Genomic DNA, 20,224 nt, shown 5'->3' with positions numbered 1-20,224 from the left:
TTTCCATTGTTATTCTTTAATGAGATGTGGGCATAACTGGCTGGGCCAGCATTTGTTGCCCATCCCCAATTGCCCTTGAATTGAGTGGCTTGCTGGGCCAATTCAGAGGGCATTTTAACAGTCAACCACGTTGCTGTGAATCTGGAGTCACATGTAGGCCAGACCAAGTGAGGACAGCAGATTTCCTTCCCTAAATGACATTAGTGAACCAGATACGGGTTTTACAACAATCAATGACAGTTTCATGGTCACCATTATTGAGACTACCTTCATATTCCAGAATTTTCCAAATGGAATTCAAGTCCTACTTGCTGCCATAGTGGGATTTAAACCTGTGTCCACACAACATTAGTGTGTGCCTCTGAATTACTAGTCCAGTGACGTTTTGTTTCTGGAAAAAGACAAGTCTCTAGAAATGTTCAGACTTCCATGTTAACACTTCTAAGTTAATAGGATGGTGTTTTTATCCTCTTATCTAGACAAGTGTCTTGTGAGGGCTAAAAAAGAATGACCCTCTGCATGAGGTAAACTAAAAGATTACATTAAGCTAAAGTGAGGGGGGGACTGGTGATGTTAAAATGGCGACGCGGGCTTGTTGGGCCGAAGGGCCTGTTTCCTGGGCTGTTTTTTGTGTTTTGTTCTTTGTTAAAGTGATAGACAATAAGGAGAGGTGACCATCTCGGGTACCTGTCCTGTACTCATGAGCCTGTATTGCAAGGGGATTGGAGTACTATGTAAGAGAAAGTCGTGAGGAAGTTTTCTTAAAACAGAGAAGGTGGAGAGGACTGGATTAAGAGGGCAGGACTGTAGCAGCTAAACAAGGGCCAGCAATTGTGAAGGTGTAAAAGAAACAAGAAGCTTGGTGTTAAAGGAATGGGGGCAGAGACTTACCAGAATTTGAAAGCCAAGCCAAGTATTTAACTCCTTAGTGCTCAAGCTGAAAGAGAGGGAGAGAAAGGTGACACAAGTCCAATCCTCACTTGCTATCAGCACCTTTTCTCTTTTTAAAAGTGGTGAGTGTTATTCTGTAGGAAGCGGCCAAGAGCTGGGCAATGTAAGAGAAAAACTAAAGCCAGCCGCAGGACCGCTCTCTGATCAGTAGACAGAGAGACAGCAATCCAGCTCCCTAAGCAAAAACTTAACAGCAACAGTGAGGTTAGATTTGACTGAGAAAGTGCATCTCTCGCCATCAATCCTTGCAATTTAACTCTTTAAGTTACTGTGTAAAAACGTAAAGGAACTGTGAGCAAAGTAGAGGGAATATTATCATAAAGCTGAACCTTTTTCAAGCTCTGCAGATAATTGTCCTTTAATAATCATTCCATCATTCATTATGAGCTCATTTGGCTTTTAATTACTCTGACAACAATCATTAGCGCCGATTATGTGAGCTACCACAAACTGAGATGTTAGTGTGAGGAACAGGCTATCGTCACCAGTAAACCTCTTCATTAAAATTAACATCAATTACAAAATCCAACCCTGAAATATAACCTAAAATGTTGCTGATTTAGTTCTGAATTTAAAAGAATTCTGTTCAGCCTGAACAATCCAGATCATTCTGGTGCTCAACTCAGGATTGATTTGTACTGAAGCCATTTTAACAGTGGATATTTGAAATTTAATAAACCTGTCACCAATTTCAGATTGAAATATTCTCAGACTATTGCTTTGATCTTTTGTCTGATTGGGTACAATATCATGTTGGAATCCTACACCCAGAATGGATGTGCACAATCCACTGTACAATAAGAGCTTCATATTTCACAGTTCATGCCCATCTGGGACTTTACCTGATCACATTAACACTTTACATATGTAAATGTTTAAGAAGTAAGCTTCATACTGTACCCTTTCATGATTGGGAGCAGCAACACTGAGTTTGTTCCCATCTACATTAGGGCTGAAAAGAGAACGCAAACCGGACACTGTTAAACTATATTAAGCTGTCTATTCTGCTTATTTTCTGAAATTTGTGTAATTAGTGGTGCCAAATCTGTTCTTAGAGATCGAGGTCAGTCTAACCAACCACCCTTGAAGGGATCATTGGAGGATGCCAAAGATGAGGCGGCTGTTGAGTGGGGCTAGCCGGTAAGATTGCGAGAGACTTGAGAAATCAGATTCACGCCCGATTTCTCGCCTCTTGAGATCTTTCTGGCACCGGATATTGAGGGCAATCAGCTGTGCACCCAAAAAGGCAGGTACTGGGCCATGGAGGCTGTCTAATAGCAGCAGAGGCAGTGGCAGTTCTCTGGGCTGTCAGAACACAGAAAGCTGCACGTGTGAAATGGCACCCTCTGCTGCTTTCGGCCGGCATTTGGGCAATTTAGACCCCCACCCCCTCCCCTGCTGGTGAGAAACAGATCAAGTTTTTTTTATTTCACTGATTCATAAGCTTTGTCCGGTGGCCTCGCCAAAATAATAGACCTGAAACTCTCACATTTTTTTTGGTAAGATCGCCCACCCCACCCCCTCCTCCTGTTTGCCCTAATGTGGAGCCAGGAGAAGCTCACCTCTGAGGGTATTGGTTGGCAATACTCACCCAGACACACCCAAATCTTTCCCATTCTCTTCCCTACTTTCTCCCAGGATACTCCAGACGGCCAAGCCAGCATCAGTCTGCTCAAAGTGAGGATTTCCAGAGACCCCAATTGACTTCCGGAGCTTTCTGGTTATCAGCTAGAATGCTGAATTTGGCACAGGCCTCGTGAGGAATTAAGACTTTGTTATCTTGCTGCCTGCTTCTGGGCATCGATCCAATTTCTCAGCAACTGATTATGCCCCTCCATCTCTCCTAAAGATTACTGGGATTATGCTGTATGTAATTTCTCATTTCATATCAGGAAAGTCAACTTAATATTCTAAACATTCTCATCTTTAACTGGCAAACAAGTCAGAAATCAGAGGATTAGTTTTAGTTTCATTTATTTATTAGTGTCACAAGTTGGCTTACGATAACACTGCAATGAAGTTACTGTGAAAATTCCCTAGTCGCCACAGTCTGGCACCAGTTCGGGTATACTTAGGGATAACTTAGCATGGCCACTGCCCCTAACCAGTATATCTTTCAGACTGTGGGAGGAAACTGGAGCACCCAGAAACCCACGCTGTCACAGGGAGAAAGTGGAGACTCCACACAGAGAATGACCCAAGCCAGGAGTCGAACATGGATCCCTGTGCTGTGAGGCAGCAGTGCTAACCACTGTGCCATCATGTTGAAAGCTGGAAAGAAAAAGCAATCCAATAACATTCTGAAAGATGTGCTGGTTAGATGCATTGACCTGAACAGGCACCGGACTGTGGCAACCAGGGGAATTTCGCAATAACTTCATTGCAGTAAGCCTTACTTGTGACTAATAAATAAATAAACTTTAAAATATGTTGATCATTATGACGCGTGAAGCTTTTCTGAAACTATCAGACCAAGGTTAAATGGACAAAATCCCCTCAGCTCACAGGGATTGTGCTTCTCTTTTTAAGGAAGGCAATGCTAACAATCAACGCTGGAAAGGATATTTTGAACAACAATTGGGACTCCACAGAGCAGCTGATACTCTCCAGTCTGTACCCCAGTGTCGTGCAGTAGGATCACCTAGGCAGAAAAAGATATTTCAATTCTACCGAATGAAAGAAATCTTGTGCAGTTTGTCTGGGTTGCAGATATTGAAATATAAATGTATTGTTATCCTATCCATATGGTACAATGTACAGAACATGTTACTAAGGGCTGAGGCAGTGACCAAAACCAGTGTTATCATCTACACAGTGTTATTTATAACTAATGGGATATTTTCCTGCAAAATTAACAATTTTGCACAATGCTGTTAAAGTAAAATTTGTACTTTGTGGTTTGTTCAATAGTCACAGTGGAATACCTGTAGGGCAAATACAAATTAACACTGCATTGTGTCATTTCTACTCATAATATTAGTGAACCATGCTGCTTATATGTCAGATAATACTTGTACCAAATGTCAACAGTGGGCGTTGTCATTTTACAGGAATCTTTCTGTGATTGTTTGGCAAGTTGATTGGTGAATCTTGAAAGAGAACAAAATCTCTTGCATGATTGAAGGGGAGGATTAAAATGGGAGGGAGAGGGTATGGAAGGGGTGGCAAGAGGAATAAGAGGTCCAGAAGCAGGTGAAGTACTGCTCCTGGGTCCTGCCTTGGACCCATAATAATCTACAAAGCTCCAATGCCTCTACCTTTGTGTTAACAATATTGACCTTCAAACAGACTGGAACTGGGGAAGTTAGTAACCTACCATTCAAAACCTACCATTTTTTAAATGGCCCAGTTCTGACATCTTTCCATTTCTTTTACTTAGTCTGACAACTGACTCCTGATATCACTTGTTTCATGCTCATAAAATGAGTGCAAAGTGGTCTGATTTCTTCCCCACCGTCCCCACCCCCACCCCAGCCTCCAACCCCTTCCCCCTCACCCCCAATCCATGGCATGAAACTCCCTACTACCAAAAAAATTGACAGTGTAGGAAAGGTGCATGTGATAGGTTGCTGAAAACAACATTTTCAGACTTTTATGACACTTAGCATTTTTGGGGAAAATTCTGCCCATCTTTTTTTCCAATAAGGTGACCAAAATTGTACACAGTAGAGCAACAGTAAAACTTCCCTACTCTTATGTTCCACTTCCCTTGAAATAAATGCCAAATCTATTTATTACCCCTAGTCTTGCTTCCTGTTAGCTAACCGACCCTTTATCCATGCTAATATGTTTTCCCTTACACCACTGGCTCTAACCTTCAATGTGGTGCCTTATCAAGTGTCTATCCTAGACTGCTCAGGGAGACAAGAAATGAAATTGCTGGGCCTCTGATGGAAATCTTTATTTCTTCATTGGACACAGGTGAGGTCCCAGAGGATTGAAGGATAGTGAATGTGGTACCGTTATTTAAGAAGGGTAGCAAGGATAACCCAGGTAATTATAGGCCGGTGAGCTTGACGTCCGTGGTAGGGAAATTGTTGGAGAGGATTCTTAGAGATAGGATGTATACACATTCAGAACGGAATAATCTCATTAGTAATAGACAGCATGGTTTTATAAGAGGGAGGTCATACCTCACAAATTTGGTGGAGTTTTTTGAGGAGGTGACAAAAACGGTTGACAGGGGAAGAGCCGTGGATGTCGTCGATATGGATTTTAGTAAAGCATTTAACAAAGTCCCTCATGGCAGGTTGGTGCAAAAGGTTAAATCTCATGGGATAAAAGGTAAGGTGGCTAGATGGGTGGAGAACTGGCTTGGCCACAGGAGACAGAGGATAGCAGTGGAGGGGTCTTTTTCTGGCTGGAGGTCTGTGACTAGTGGTGTTCCACAGGGCTCTGTACTGGGACCTCTGCTATTTGTGATATAGGTAAATGATTTGGAAGAAGGTGTAACTGGTGTGATCAGTAAGTTTGAGGACGACACAAAGATGGCTGGAGTTGCGGATAGCGATGAACATTGTCACAGAATACAGCAGGGTATAGATAGGCTGGAAAATTGGGCAGAGAAATGGCAGATGGAATTTAATCCAGATAAGTGCGAAGTGATGCATTTTGGTAGAACTAACGTAGGGGGGAGCTATACAATAAATGGCAGAACCATCAAGAGTATAGACACACAGAGGGACCTGGGTGTACAACTCCACGGATCCTTGAAGGTGGCATCACAGGTGGAAAAAGTGGTGAAGAAAGCATATGACATGCTTGCCTTTATAGGATGGGGCATAGAGTATAAAAATTGATGTCTGATGTTACAGCTGTACAGAACATTGGTTAGGCCACATTTAGAATACTGCATCCAGTTCTGGTCACCGCACTACCAGAAGGAGAGAGCACAGAAAAGGTTTACCAGGATGTCACCTGGTACGAAGGATCTTAGCTATGAGGAGAGATTGGGTAAACTAGGGTTGTTCTCCCTGGAAAGACAGAGACCTAATAGAGGTGTATAAAATTATGAAGGGCAGAGATGCGGTGAACAGTGGGAAGCTTTTTCCCAGGTCAGAGGTGACAATCACAAGGGGTCACAGATTCAAGGTGAAGGGGGCGAGGTTTAATTCAGATATCAGAGGGACGTATTTTACACAGAGGGTGGTGGGGGCCTGGAATGCACTGCCAAGTAGGGTGGTGGAGGTGGACATGCTGGGATCGTTTAAGACCTATCTGGATAGCCACATGAACAGACTGGGAATGGAGGGACACAAACGAATGGGCTAGTTGGACCAATAAACGGCGCAGGCTTGGAGGGCCTGTTTCCTGTGCTGTATTGTTCTTTGTTCTAATCCAAGTACACCACATCTACAGGTTCCCCTTTATCCATTTGCTTGTTACTTTTTCAACAAAATATAATAAATTAGTTAAACACGATTTCCCTTTCACAAAATTATGTTGAATCTGCTGATCACGTTATGACGTTGGCACATTGGTTAGCACTGCTGCCTCACAGTGCCAAGGACACCAGTTCAATTCCCGGTTTGGGTCACTGTCTGCATGGAGTCTGCACGTTCTTCCTGTGTCTGCATGGGTTTTCTCCAGCTGCTCCAGTTTCCTCCCACAGTCAAAAGTAGTGCTGGTTAGGTGCATTGGCCATGCTTAGTTCTCCCTCAATGTACCTGAACAGGCGACAGAGTGTGGTCACTAGGGGATTTTCACAGTAACTTCATTGCAGTGTGAATGTCAGCCTACTTATGACACTAATAAATAAACATCTAAAAATGATTTTTTTATGTATCTCGCTGTAATTCCTCAATAATCTTTACTCGGAGAGTGGGGTGTGGAATGCACTGCCTGCTGTGATAGTGGAGTCGGACACTTTATTTCAAGCGATTATTGGATAGGCACATGGAGCACTCCAGAATGAAAGGGAGTGGGATAGCTTGATCTTGGGTTCGGACATAATTTGGCACAACATCGAGGGCCGAAGGGCCTGTATTGTGCTATACTGTTCTATGTTCTATAATAGGTTGTAGCAATTTTCCTATAACAGATATTAGGCTAACTGGCCTGTAATTTCCTACTCTATGACTTTCTCCTTCCATGAATAAAGGTGTTACATTTGCTACTGTCCAATGCAGTGAGAACCTTCCAAAATCTAAGGAAGTTTAGAAGATTATAACCAATGTCTCTATTGTCTCTGTAGCCCCTGTTAAAGTCTTCAGGCCCTGGGGAATTATCAGCCTTTAGATTCTAATTGTTTTCCCTGGTGTTGGTGATTGTTTCAAGTTCTTCCCTTCCTTTCATATTATGATTTTCAAGCATCAATGGAAAATTTTCTAAGTCTACGCTGAAGACTGACACAAAATTCAACACCTCCACCATTTCTTTATTTTCCATTATAAATTTCCCAGACTCATTTTCGCATGATCCCTTCCCCCATATTTAGTTTAAAGACTCGCTATCAGCCAAATGTACGGTTCGCCAGAACACTGGTCCAAGCACTGTTTCTTTCCAATGATACAGCCCCCACTGCCTTCCCAATGGAATGCCCCCAGTGCTTTCCAAATGGTATAGCTCCCCTCCACTTCCTTCCCAATGGTACAGCCTACCACCTCCCTCCCAATGGTATAGCCCTGATTGCCTTCCAAATGGTACACCCCCCTTCCCTCCAAATGGTACACCCCCTGTCCCCCCCAAAGATATGTCACAATGTAACCAATGGCAACATGTTGTTGTGGTCAGCTGATCCAATAGAAGTAGGAAGCAGATGGGGATTGGAGGAGGCATTTGTGGCCTGGGGTCTCGCCCAAGTGGTTGTGTAATGAAGAATCTTTATTACACATTTACTTTGTGAATTTTTTTTTGTTTATTATTGCTTTCTACTGGAAGATTCTTAATGCTGGCTTAAGTAAGCCCCTACTTACCCAGTACTGGTCCTAATACCCCAAATCAAAACCCACTTTTTCTCATACAAACTTTGAGCCACACATTTGTCTCTCTAATCTTATTCTTCAAACACCAACTTGCTCATTGCTCAGGACATTTGAGGTTCTGCTTTTGAATTTAGCCCCTAGCTGTACGCACTCCCTATGCAGAACCTCTTTCCGAGTCTTATGTATGTCATTAGTACCCAGATGGACAACAACTAATGAAACCTCCTGTCCCTCTGCAAGTTCCTCTCCAGCCTCATTGCAAACTCTGGCATCAGGCAGGCAATACAGCCATCTGGTCTCCTGCTTTCAGAGAACTGTGCTGATCCGCCTGGAGATTAATGTTGAGTAAATCCTTAATAAATACTGCAACTCCTCAGGATAATACAGAATTCACTTTGTCCACATTGAAAAGAATTCCAATGCACAAGGTCAGTGAGTATTTCTTAATTTGGAAGCAGTTTCCACTTCCTTCTCTCTGCATCGCACTTTCATATATTACAAAAAGTAATTACTCTTCAAAAGTACCTCATTGGCTGAAGAGTACTTTGGGATGTCTTGAGGATGTGCAGGATGCTACATAAAGATCAATCCTTATTTTTCTTCTTTTCACAAGTTCACAAGTTCCTAAGATATAGGAGCAAAATTAGGCCATTCGGCCCATCGAGTCTGCTGTGCCATTCATGGCTGATACGCTCCTCATCCCCATTTTCTTCCTTCTCCCCTTAACTCTTCAACCCATTACCAATTAAAAATCTACCTAACTCCTCCTTAAATTTACTCACTGTCCCAGCATCCACTGCGATTTGGGGTGGCAAATTCCACAGATTCACAACACTTCGGGAGAAGTAGTTTCTCCTCAACTCTATTTTAAATTTGCTTCCCTTTATCCTAAGACTATGAGTTTTCATCCTAGAATGCCCCACAAGGGGAAACATCCGCTCCATGTTTACTTTATCCAGACCTTGTATTCCTCAATTTGATCTCCCCTCATTTTTAATTTAGAAGTTTGATAGATCCATCTAAATGCACCACTGGAAATCTTCAAATGGTGACAATACATCCGTACATCCCACCTATGAGATCCAAATAAGCCTCAAGTTTGTACAGTAATGTCATAGTTGCCTTTATTTCACATTCTCAGGAACTGCTCTCTGGCTGTGACATTCAACATGAGAAAAGATCCTGTTGAGTAGTCATTCCAGCTACTCCCATCAGGGGAAACGCTGGTGTTCAACTAACAGTGCAACTATGATCCATCATTCTCCCAACTCCCTCACCATTAATCAACAAACTTAAAAATGTGAGCAAATTCTATTTTTGCTTTAAAGCAGTCCAGTTACAGCAGTGAAGGAGTTCTTGTGGTGCCATAGTAGAATCTCTCCCTCTGGGCTGGATGCTCTCAGTTCAAGTCCCACTTCAGGACTTGATGGCCATGGGAGATGCATTCACAATGTGGCCAAGCATGTTGACTATCAGCCTGTATTTTCTAATCCCTCCGGATGATAGGTGGTAAGAGTGGGAGAGTTTGCATACTCATTGATCAATCCAATGGAGGCCCATGGTCAGCAGTGTCCTCTTAGGACATGGTATCTGAAGGAAGAATTATAACATGTTGTTTTCTTTAGCTCTAAATGCCCAGGCAACTTTACACTTAAATATTATCCAACAAAAAAATTGACACCAAGATACTAAAAGAGAAACTGGGTCAGATGGTCAAAATCAAGTTTTAAGGAGTATCTTAAAGATGGAACAGAGGTGGAGAGACGAAGGGAGTGGATCCCAGAACTTAAGACATAAGCAACTGAAGAACAGCTACAAATAATGGAGCAATTAAAATCAGGAGGCCCAAGAGGCAAGAATTAGTGAACTGCAGATATCTCAGGGTTGAATGGTTGAAGGAGTTGTGAAGCCAATGATAAATTTGAAAAAAAAAGAGAATTTTAAAGTTGTTTAAGTGTTGCTTAAGTGGGAGCAATCATAGGTCAGCAAGAACAGGGACAACAGCCACTCAGTTACATCATACAGTTATGGGTAATAGTGGATGGAGAATAAATGCCAGCCTAGTCAACAACATTCCCTCCGAAGAATGAATAAGGGAAATCCGGAATGAAAATTTACAGATGTTGGAAGTTGGGTCATATTCAGATTTAGATTTGGGTTGAGGATACAGTTTGTACATACTTGTCCATATTTCCCAAATACAATAGCAAAACACACACTTTCTTCACATTTATCTGTCAGTGCAACAATACCTGTTTCAAAGCAGCTGGAAAAATCATCTGAAGATTCATATAGCCTGTTGCTGCAGTAATTCCACATGTTTGTACATATCAAGGTACTGCCTAATTTTACTGTACAAGTTAAAACTTTGCAGTCAACTCCAAGACATAAATGCTTTACTAGGGCCCCACCTTCAGGACATGGCTCACATGTTTCCAGCTGTTAACAAAGTAAATTAATCTGCTGCTTCATCTCTTTCTCTGTGTTCCAACTGATTTGCTAGTATGCCTCATCATCACTCTTCTGATGGCTATCTTCCTGCCTCTGGTGATCTGTGGGGACGCAAGTATCCATTCTTGATTTCTCCCAATTCTTGCCTGACAACAGGGTCTGGTTCACCGGAGGGAATCATCATAGGATCCCCACAGCACAGGAGAGGCCATTCGGCCCATCGAGTTGCACCAGAGTATCTTACTGAGGCCCCCTTCTCCCATCCTAACCCTGCAACCCCACACATTTATCATGGCTAATCCTTCTAACCCACATATCTTAGGACACTAAGGGGAAACTGAACATGGTCAATCCACCTAACCTGCACTTCTTTGGACTGTGGTAGGAAGCCAGAGCACCTGGAGGAAACCCACGCAGACACAGGGAGAACGTGCAGACTTCACACAGACAGTGACCCAAGCGGGAAGCAAACCCAAGTACCTGGAGCTGTGGGGCAACAGTTCTAAACACCGTGCCACTATGCTGCTGGATGATTGAATCACTGACCTAATCCCTCACCTCCATAATTCATGGACCTTGTGGGGTAAATGCTCAGAGGCCGTGTTTCCGGTGAAGCACTTGTCCATTGATGTTGAAATGGTAGGTGTGGTTTGTTGGTAGCCCTCTGGTCTCTGAGGTAGAAAGCTGTTAATTCAAGGTACACTCCAGAAATGCTGGCACATAATCCAAGTTTATACTCCCAGTGCAGGACTGAAGGGTGTCCGGAAAATGTTTATTAGATTGCTCTGTATTGATTTCCCTTGATATCAACTTTTTTATTGTGTCCACAACTTTTCACTTGTAATTGATCTCACCAGCAGTCTAACCATCGTTTAATATAAGTAGATATTAGTAGATATAAGTAGATAAGTAGATAAGTGCTAACCACTGTGGGCAGCACGGTAGCACAGTGGTTAGCACTGCTGCTTCACAGCTCCAGGGTCCTGCATTCGATTCTTGGCTCGGGTCACTGTCTGTGTGGCGTTTGCACATTCTCCTCATGTCTGTGTGGGTTTCCTCCCACAGTCCAAAGATGTGCGGGTTACATTGATTGGCCATGCTAAAAATTGCCCCTTAGTGTCCAGGGTAGCAGAAGTTAGAGGGATTAGTGGCTATAGGATATGGGGATAGGGCCTGGGTGGGATTGTGTTTGGTGCAGACTCGATGGGCCAAAGGGCCTCTTTCTGTACTGTAGGGTTCTATGATTGATAGATCCTGTGTAGATAAGACTGCGAGATGCTGAACTAAAAGTTTTGCCATCACCCATCTTCCATCACTAGATGTACCATCTTTTGGATGAGAAATTAAACTAAGCTGTGGTCTGCCCTCTCTGGTGGACTGATTTCTGGAATGGTAGCTCTGTCGTGTAAAGAAAGACTGGATTAACAGGGCTTGTACTCACTGGAATTTCAAATGAAAGGGGATCTCACAGAAACATATAAAATCCTAACGGGACTGGACAGGTTAGATGCGGGAAGAATGTTCCCAATGTTGGGGAAGTCTAGAACTAGAGGTCACAGTCTAAGAATAAGGCGCAAGCCATTCAGGACTGAGATCAGGGAAAACTTCTTCACTCAAGGAGTTGTGAACCTGTGGAATTCTCTTCCACAGAAAGCTGTCGGGGTCAGTTCTTTAGTTTGTACATTCATTAAATATAGGAGCAGAATTAGGCCATTCAGCCCATTGAGTCTGCTCCGCCATTCAATCATGGCTGATATACTCCTCATCCTCATTTTTCTGTCTTCTCCTCATAACCCTTGAGCCCATAACCAATTAAAAATCTGTTTAACTCCCCCTTAAATTTACTCGTTGTCCCAGCATCCAGTGCACTTTGGGTTAGCAAAGTCTACAGGTTCACAACACTTTGTAGTAGTTTCTCCTCAACTCTGTTTTAAATTTTCCAGGTTTTAGTCCAACCCATTTATTTGATAATATTCTCACAAGCTTTCGAGGGGTTACCCTCTTCGTCAGGTGAATGGAGAGTTCTGGCCTCAGACAGAGCATATAAAGCACAGACAGTTTAGAGATAATACACAGACAGTTTAGAGATTAGGACGAGAAATCATCGTCTTAGGATAAAGGGTGGAAAATTTAAGATGTGGGTATGCCGGCGTTGGACTGGCGTAAACACAGTAAAAAGTCTGACAACACCAGGTTTTAGTCCAACCTATTTATTTGATAATATTCTCACAAGCTTTCGAGGGGTTACCCTCTTCGTCAGGTGAATGGAGAGTTCTGGCCTCAGACAGAGCATATAAAGCACAGACAGTTTAGAGAATCTCTAAACTGTCTGTGCTTTATATGCTCTGTCTGAGGCCAGAACTCTCCATTCACCTGACGAAGAGGGTAACCCCTCGAAAGCTTGTGAGAATATTATCAAATAAATAGGTTGGACTAAAACCTGGTGTTGTCAGACTTTTTACTGTGTTTACGCCAGTCCAACGCCGGCATACCCACATCTTAAATTTTCCACCCTTTATCCTAAGACGATGATTTCTCGTCCTAGAATGCCCCACAAGAGGAAGCATCCACACCACCTCTACTTTATCCATATCTTTTATCATCTTGTATACCTCAATTTGATCTCCCCTCATTTTTCTAAATTCCAACAATATAAGCCTAAACTGTTCAATCTCTGTTCATACAACAAACTCTAATCTCTGGAATCAATCTAGTGAATCTCCTCTGAGGGCGGTTGAGGGAGCTTAGGCCAAGTTGGTGTGAGTAGGCCTCAGGCTTCGTTCTGTTGCTCACTGAGCTCTGGCCCGCTAAAACTAAGACCCGCTAAGTGCCTCCAATGCCACTACATCTTTCCTTGAATAAGGGGACTAAAACTGTGCACAATACTCCAGGTGCAGCCTCACCAATGCCTTGTATAGTTGCAATAGTACTTCCTTACCTTTATATTCTATTTCTTCAGCTATATATGTCAATATTCCATTTGCTTTCTTTATTATCTGCTGTACCTGTATGCTGGTTTTCTGTGACTCATGAACAAGGACACCCAGATCCATCTGCACCAGAGCATCCCAAAGTTTATCTTCCTTTAGATAATATGTTGCCTTCCTATTTTCCCAACCAAAATGCACGACTTCATAGTTATCCACGTTAAACTCTATCTGCCACATTTTGGCCCACTCTCCTAATCTATCTATATCCATTTGTAATGTTCTTATTTCTCCACTGCAACTCACTGTCCCACCTATTTTTGTGTTATTTTTGTGATACGTCCAAGAGGGAGCTGGACTTGGCCCTTGCAGCTAAAGAGATCAAGGGGTACGAAGGGATAGCAGGAGTGGGATACTGAGAGTGTATCATCAGCCATGATTATTTTGAATGATGGTGCAGGCTCAAAGGGCCAAATGGCCTACTCCTGAACCTATTTTCTATGTTTCTACATGATCCACCGCCCTATTTGAAGAAGAGGAGTTAAATTCCCCTGATATACATCAAACATTTAGACCGAACCAGTGACTTAAAAAGATTGCCTGCTCATTTATCATTTATAAGATTAATATTGTTTGTCGGATCTGGCTAATCTGCAAGTTGCGGCTGAGATTTCTACATTGCAGCTGTGACCAGGCTTCAAAACTAAGAAGCACCTTGGGACGTACTGAGATTGTGCAAAGCCACTAGTCAAAATGTGAAAGGCTTCCTTTCTTTTTCGGATAACAAAGGCAGGATAGGATAAATAGCCACAGGCAAGAGAACACGTGGGAGCTAGTTCCCATTTCCTGATTAGGATTACATTGAAAATAAAGAAAGAAAAAGACAAAAAAAGAAGCACGGAAAGTGTCCTGGCTTTCGGAACTGTAGAAAACTCCCTGACAGATATCCGAGTGGGAGAACCCCAACTCCCAGCATGCAGAGCAAGACAACCACAAGTAAAGCTGGCTGTCGCCGTAGCAACGTTTGGCCATAACAAAAACCATCGCAATTAATTGTACTTCATGTATTTATCCAATTTGTTTCTGAAGGTACGCCTGAAGAATTATTGTCATAGAAACTATTGATTCCAAATCTTCAATTTATTGTTCATCATTTATGTTTTTTTTTTAAAAAGATGCAGTTCAACTGAGCAGCACTCTAAACCCCGAGCTGGAGTTGGAGAGAATGCAACAATGTGAAAGTGACTGCAAGTACATGTTGTGTAGTTCGAGTTATCAGTTTCCACTATAATTAGTAGAGAGGTTGGACTTTGGACGTCATTATTAACAGTGTATGCAATGATGAATGGCGTTTTGTTCTCCAGTGTAATCAATCCTTAACTTATAAAACAATGTGAATGCTGATGTCTACCTGGCAGCCTCTGTTGTTATATTTGGGGTTGTGCCAAACTAAATATTCTGATACCTCATTTATATTCAGAACTGCTATCAGCAGCATTCCCATGCATCCAGAATTTTCCTCATTCCTCTTGATCGAATTGTTCATTTAAGTCACAAGGAGGCTTCACCAATAGAGGAAGGTATTGTTAATCAATGAGCCGTGCATGGTTACCACCTATTCCCCTCAAATCTACTGTGGGCAGCATGGTGGCATAATGTTTAGCAACGCCGCGTCACAGCGCCAGGATTCCGGGTTCAATTCCAGCCTCGGGTCACTGTCTGTGTGGAGTTTGCATGTTCTCCCCATGTCTGCATGGGTTTCCTCCAGGTGCTCCAGTTTCCTTCCACAGTCCAAAGATGTGTGGGTTGGGTGGATTGGCCATGATAAATTGCACATTAGTGTCAGGGGGGACTAGCTGGGGTAAATGCATGGAATTACGAGGATAGGGCCTGGGTGGGGATTGTGGTTGGTGCAGACTCGATGGGCCTTCTGCACTGTAGGGATTATGATACTCACTATGGTTGGGACTGCAACTGGATCCTGACTTTTTAAAAATATGATAGAATGGAGTAAAAATTTCATTTTTTTTGCCAACACGCCTTCTCTAATTATTATACATGTGCACCAGAACATTCTGACTCAGACTCAATAGATGTTTTGTTGAAATTACCTTTGCCTTTTAAGTAATTTTCCTGACATATGTTCGTCTCACTGTAGTGCCCTCTACCTCATCTGGGTAATCAACAGAAGTTCTGTTGAAAGTGGCCAATGTCAAATTAAGTCAACCATATAGCTGCCAACCATTGTTATGTTTGTTTATACAATACTTCAATCCCATTTACTTCCACTGGATCCAACCAGTCTCCACTGGTGTGGTGTTGATTGTATTTATTATGTTTCCTGAAAACAACATTGTTACGGGCTGTGAATTTATATTTTGAAATTCACTCTCATTTCTAACATGAGGAAAGTGCAGGGATTCAAACCATGGTTTATTTTGCCAACTGCACAGCTCTTTAATGTTACTTTCCTGTAAATATCACTTATCTCAAATAAAGGCATGCTTGTGCATTGTAAGGAGCTTTATTTTCTTTTGCTTTTACACTGTAGATCATTAAATAAAATCCATAATTTCGCGAAATGAGGTGTACGGCTGGCACAAGGACAGGGAAATCAAATTTTAGAACTATATTTTAATCCTTGGATTTCACTTTTAAAAATTAGATCAAAGTTTTAATTCCTGGTGACGAAAGCCATAATTTAAAGAAGACAATGTGAAAGTAAATGTTAGAGGGAGTGATTCCCCCAAAAGAATTCCAAATGCTAAATTGGCAGTAAAAAATGGTGTAAATCATGATTGCTTTTTTAGTGTGAGTTCAGACTCAAATCGCCCACATGCTGTGCAATGCAGATTATTAAAAGCTTGGTGGTGGTGGTGGTGGTTGGGGGTGTGGGGGGTGGGGAGGGGAAGTGTGGTGGAAGGGGTTGCGAGGTGAGGGGACCTATTCACACTGGACAGTCTGACAGTTCCGAAACTCTGTGCATGAGCAGTGGCCTTGAACTGTCAGCCTGTGGTTTGCTGGCTGGCTCGATTGCAGACTAACGCAGGACTGTCCTGGTACTGCCCCCACAGCCCTCTCATGGTCCGATCGCAACCCCCTATGTTCCTGAGCCAGCCCCAAACCCCCCCTCATCATGGAGTGCCCCCTCACAGGAGGCAGACCCCTCCCGCCCGACAGGACATCCCCATCAGCCCACTCTGATCCCTGATCTCCCTCCAGCCCTGATCGATCCCCATGTAGAGGGGCAGTGGGACCCCTCAATCACTCCTAGGCCCCACTCCCAGCTGGCCCCATCCCTAACCTTTCACCCCGGGCTTCTCCCCTTTGGCACTGCTCGATGGCCAATGGGCAGTCCCCGGTCTGGAGGCAGCGGGGTTGTCCTCCCTGCGCATGAGCACTTTCGAACTTGGGCAGTGCCAGGGGGCACAGGCTAGCATTGCCAGGGTATCCATGTGCAGGGGGCACTAACCCCCGCTGCCCAAACCCCTGGGGGGGGCCCCGATTGCCTCCCCTTCAATCCAGCGGAGTCTCCTGCTCTTTCGCAAAAGTAGAGAGCTACTCGAAACCCCACCGGAGTGAAATTGTACTGGTGGGATGGGACATGCTATTGGGCTGGGAGAATCCAATCCTGGGTTCGATAATCACATTTAAAAACAGTAAAGATAGATTAAAATTACTTAACTGGTCTTCCCGCTGATTTCCAGTGTAGTCCTGACCTGCTTTCCGGCAGTGGGAGACATGCATGCTTCAGGAACGCATGTGCAAATCCTGCAAATCTGCGCAGGCGCACATCTCTCAATCTGACCCACCAAAACATTAATGGGTCGGAATGGGAGAATTGTCCTCAGGCGGTTATTTTCCAAACGTCGCTGGATTCCGGGGAAGTGCCGGATGATTGGAAAATGGCTAATGTTACGCCGTTGTTTAAGAAGGGTGCCAGGCAAAAGGCGGGGAAATTATAGGCCAGTTAGTTTAACGTCTGTTGTAGGTAAAATGTTAGAATCCGTCATCAAGGAGGAAATAGCGAGGCATCTTGAGGGGAATTGCTTGATAGAGCAGACGCAGCACGGTTTCCTTAAAGGGAAGTCGTGTCTGACAAATTTACTGGAGTTCTATGAGGATGTGTCTAGGGCGGTGGATAGAGGAGAGCCGGTGGATGTGGTTTTTCTTGATTTTCAGAAGGCATTTGACAAGGTACCTCACAAGAGGTTATTGCAGAAGGTAAGGGGGCATGGAGTTGGGGGTAGGGTGTTAGCATGGATAGAGGGTTGGCTGTCAAATAGGAGGCAGAGAGTGGGGGTTAATGGGTGCTATTCGGATTGGCGGTTGGTGACTAGTGGAGTGCCCCAGGGGTCGGTGCTGGGGCCTCAGCTTTTTACCATTTATATAGATGACCTGGAGGAGGGAACCGAGTGTATGGTATCGAAATTTGCTGATGACACCAAGATTGGTGGAACGGCAAATTGCGCGGAGGGTGTGGAGGGTCTGCAGAAGGATCTAGATAGGCTGGGCGAATGGGCCAGGAACTGGCAAATGGAATTTAATGTTGGCAAGTGCGAGGTGGTCCACTTTGGTAGGAATAATGGTAGGAAGGACTATTACTTAAGTGGCAAAAAACTGCAGCAGGCGACGGTGCAGAGGGACCTCAGGGTCCTTGTGCATGAGTCGCAAAAACCCAGCCTGCAGGTGCAGCAGGTGGTCAGGAAGGCGAATGGGATGCTGGCCTTCATAGCGAGGGGGATTGAATATAAAAATAGGGAGGTCTTGCTGCAGCTGTATAGGGCACTGGTGAGGCCGCAGCTGGAGTACTGTGTGCAGTTTTGGTCGCCGTACTTACGCAAGGATATTTTGGCCTTGGAGGGAGTGCAGAGGAGGTTTACTAGGCTGATACCGGAGTTGAGGGGGTTGAGCTATGAGGAGAGGCTGAATAAACTAGGCTTGTACTCGTTAGAGTTTAGAAGAATGAGGGGAGATCTCATTGAGACATATAAGATGATGAATGGGATGGTTAAGGTAGAGGTGGAGAGACTCTTCCTGCTCAGAAAGGACAGTAGGACTAGAGGGCACAGCCTCAAGATAAAGGGGGGGGCGGTTTAGAACGGAGTTGAGGAGGAACTTCTTCACTCAAAGGGTGGTGAATCTCTGGAATTCTCTGCCTGTTGAAGTGGTGGAGGCTACCTCACTAAATATTTTTAAGACGCGGGTTGATGGGTTTTTGATAAGCAAGGGGATTAAGGGTTATGGGGAGAGGGCGGGAAAGTGGAACTGAGCCACGGCAGATCAGCCATGATCTTATTGAATGGCGGGGCAGGCTCGATGGGCTAGATGGCCTACTCCTGCTCCTATTTCTTATGTTCTTATGTTAGAATCTTTTTCAAGCAACAAGTCAAAGCAATTCTTGAAATTCGATTAGAGTCAAGAGGTCCAACGGGATGTCAAAATGCAAATGAAATCTCTTGAAAATCTGTCAAAATGCATAATTTTTAATCAGAACATGAATTTTCTTATTCACCACCTAAACTTACAAAATGGCCATGCAAACGGTAAATTCAGTTCAATATGCATAAGTGTGAGATGATGCATTTTAGGAGCAAGACTAAGAAAGTAATATGCTCCTTGGAGAATAAGAGTCTTTATAAAGTAGTAGTGTAAGATTGGCTGATGTCTTGCTAAGAGGTCTGGAGGTTTGTGTGATTGGGCAATAAACTATTTGTTAACGGACAGTGATATACATACCTCCAGGGTATAGTCTGTCTAGGTGCTATCTTCATGCCAACTTATCTCAGACTCTTTTCACACACAATCTACTATCATGTGACTTGCTTTTTATAACGTGGGTGGTACTGTTTCCTCTGTTCCACAATAACCCTTGCTAACCCAAACACCCTTATACAACACCTCCTCCAATTCCATACCCGAGTACATTTATAATATTATATTTCTATGCAACTCCTCTCCCAAGTCTCTGACCTTACACACTCAGATGGTCTGGAAGCTTTATGAACATTCCAGATCACATTCTCTTCCCACTGGCAGGAGTGGTAGTCTCAGTTGCTTTGGGCTGACCTCATTGGTTCAGAATTGAAATTGTAAGATTTCATGATTCTGGAATTAGAAATCTACTGGTGATCATGTTGATTAACAGAAAAACCCATCTGGTTCACTAATGTCCTTTCGAGAAAGAAGTCTGCATCCTTACCTGGTCTGGCCTATATGTAACTTCACAGCCACAGCAATGTGGTTGATTCTCAGCAATTGTCCTCTGAACAAGGGCAACTAGGGATGGGCAATAAATGCTGGCCAGCAAGTGACACCCACGTCCCAATGAATGAAAAAAAACTTGGGTCTCAAAATCTGATTTGGCCTTGGGCTCTTTAGCGTTTTGTTTGTCAACCACTCACCTTCTCTGATCGAATACCATGGGCTTATCCCATTCCGTCTGGAGGGAACGTTCACTCTGTTAATTCAGAGAGTAGGCTCGGTTTTCTTTCTCAAGGGATCTGCTATGTTTCTCCTGGAAGTTGATCTTTCACAAATGGAAAACTTCATTTCTGCTTGTTTCACAATTTAAGCCAAATATTGGTTTACTCTCTTATTTTCCACTTCTTTTTTCAAGCCAATTTATCTTTTCATTCAGCTCAGCAACTAAGCTGGTGAATTCAGTTGTCTTTGATTCTGAGTTACCTATGGATCCTTATACAAGCTGAACAACTTCATCTGGGCTTTCAGTTCCTTTCCGGGTTTTTCTTCTGTGGTCACTGACTCATTCAACTCACTTACGATATCCCCCATCAATTTCTTAGAATTTGTCTTGCCATTTTCAAAGTCGGGATTTGCTCTTCCATATGGTACATTGCATCTTTTATGTTTGTCGGATTGAGTCAAGGTTCAAGAATTCTGGAGGTTTGGCAGCTTGTGTGGTTGAGCATGAATCATTAACTCACAACTATATAAATGTAATATGTGGAT

Source organism: Carcharhinus amblyrhynchos, chromosome 15 (genome assembly GCF_965287045.1).
Source record: "Carcharhinus amblyrhynchos chromosome 15, sCarAmb.v2.hapA, whole genome shotgun sequence".
Lineage (NCBI taxonomy): Eukaryota > Metazoa > Chordata > Chondrichthyes > Carcharhiniformes > Carcharhinidae > Carcharhinus > Carcharhinus amblyrhynchos.
This window is presented reverse-complemented; position numbering follows the sequence as displayed.